A 2,445-nucleotide genomic window follows, 5' to 3' on the forward strand; every position below is an offset into this window, starting at 1 on the left:
TATATATATATATATAAAACACAAATAATTCTAATGATATAAATAATATAAAAATAAATTTTCATTAATCGAAAACAAGGATAAGAAATTACCAAATTGATATCTTCGACAATTCTACAATAAGGTATTATCGACGATTCTAGTATTAAAGTTTTCTCGTCGCTCAAAATGGCATTCATGAGGTCATAACCTATGCTTATTCAAGAAATCGTCAATAATTCGGATTTATCGGTGAAGAACTATGAATTTCGTGGATCGATCGTTCGTCCTAGAGACACCCTGACCACACTCCACCTTCTGCGCATCGCACCGCACCTCTTCAGGGGCAAGGTCGACCGCTCCCTACTACCATAGCACGAACGTCTGCACGTATGTGTACGCATACATGCGTGTGCACAATTTTATTGGTATATAAATGGAAGTTTGCATATGGCTGCAGCTGCATTCTGTTTTTGCTTCTCTTTTTCTCTCTTTTTTCTGTCTTTCTCCTTCTTTCATTTTCGCTCTACTTTCCTTCATCCAGGGCACCGTGTATCAACTTGTCCGATCCTGCGGACGAACTGGTGAAAGTAACAAAAGGCAAGGTCGTCCCGAGAATTACAAAATCAGGAATTCCTCGAAAACCAATGTGGATTGGCCATCGAGCGGCCATGCGAGGATAACTTGCACAAGGTTTATAAAAATTAAAGATTGAGCATTAAAAAGATCCGTCCTTAGACAATAATTTATGAGATATCCATGATAACGTGGAAAATACCTATACTCTCGTATCGATATAAAAACGTGATTCTCTTGGAGACGAAGTGGATAAATTTTAATTAGTACATTTCTTAAATAAAAAAATGTTCAGAATTTATCAGTTCTTTCTTTACCTAGAAGAATATGCTGGAAATTTTGATTAAATGGATATTTGATTAAATAAAGATATGTACAATAACGTAATTAGTCAAGTTCTCATGAAACAATGTACAAATTGGCCGAAAAGAAATAATAGAGTAACTTGCTCCATTTTCCCATGTGATTTATATCTCTGGCAAACAATTAAATTTCACCGACGATTTCTAACGTCGCAATTCAAAGAGAAGCATCAGTCTTCTTCACGAAAGCGTGACAAGGTGGTCACCCATTTCGGTCACCATAAAACGGTTTCAAGCTACCTAGGTGCAGTCAGCATTCTCAGAAAATATACAATCTTTAATGAGTGAAGAGTTGATTATCTTATCAAGTGAAGTCATGAGTTAATTTGTTGCAGCTTGCATATCAAAATCGGTTCTAATCAATGTAGGTAGTGGAATCAGAATTAATCAGCTTTGTATTATCCGATCCTCAGATTATTTTCGTTAGTGCTTTATTTCAGTCAGTTCAATCAGTTTTGCATGTGCAACGCTTTCATGTACACGCTGTATCTGTTTCACAATATATCAAAAAATTGTTTCATTTTATTAAAATTTCAAGAAGAAATGTAGTTGATACATCGAAAGAACAGTCACATACAAAGTTACAAATAAACAATTATATGGAAAGATCAGTTTTGCTAAAGTGTCTAAAAGTTTTGCTAGCTATAGATCTGAAAATAATTTTGTTGAATCATTAAATTGATTAGGACATTCAAACTGACTGCTAGAATGTCACAACTTTTTGTAGTATTACTCATTATGCTTAAGATTTCTACATAATTATTTTGATGTTTCAATAAAATTATTTTCAAATCTGTAATCTTAGTTAAATATTTTTAAATATTTCGGCAAAATTGTTTTTTTCCATTGAGGATATAATTAAAATAAGTTAAAAAAAATATAATTATATAATAAAAAAATAAAATAATATAAATTTTTTTATATAAATAAGATATATATTAAAAAATAATAAAATATAACTTTTATTATTCGACTTTCGCGATTATTTAGAGCCGATTAAGGATAATCAAGGTTCTACAGTATATCTTCACAATAGTGAAGAAAACGAACAATCTTAGGCGTAATCTAACAATAAATGCGGACGTCGCATATCGTTGCACGTCGCCGAGCGAGACGTAATAAGCGATAATAAAATTACGTGGATCTCATGGAAAAATGTGCAGGAATAACGTGAAGCGATCCATAGATTTCCGGAATGTCAAGCAGATCGCGATCTATGATGACTGTTTGATCGTGTTAATCGATAGCTTCCTCGTAGATAAACGATCTGTGAGTATGATCGTGACGCATTTACACAAACGACGTTGAAGATATACGATTACGGGTTATTTTCCATGAAATATGATTTTCCAGCATTGAATTGATGGCATAATAAAGAACAAATGCAATATATTAGTATGAAATATTTTTGCACGCAGTTATGTGAAAATTAATCGTTTATTCCTTGCGTAAAAATTATGGTTCATTTTTAATTAATTTTAAGCATTTATAATTAATAATTATAATTAATATTTAGCATTTTAATTAA

The sequence above is a fragment of the Atta colombica genome, unplaced genomic scaffold (assembly GCF_001594045.1).
Source record: "Atta colombica isolate Treedump-2 unplaced genomic scaffold, Acol1.0 scaffold49, whole genome shotgun sequence".
In the NCBI taxonomy this organism is placed as follows: domain Eukaryota; kingdom Metazoa; phylum Arthropoda; class Insecta; order Hymenoptera; family Formicidae; genus Atta; species Atta colombica.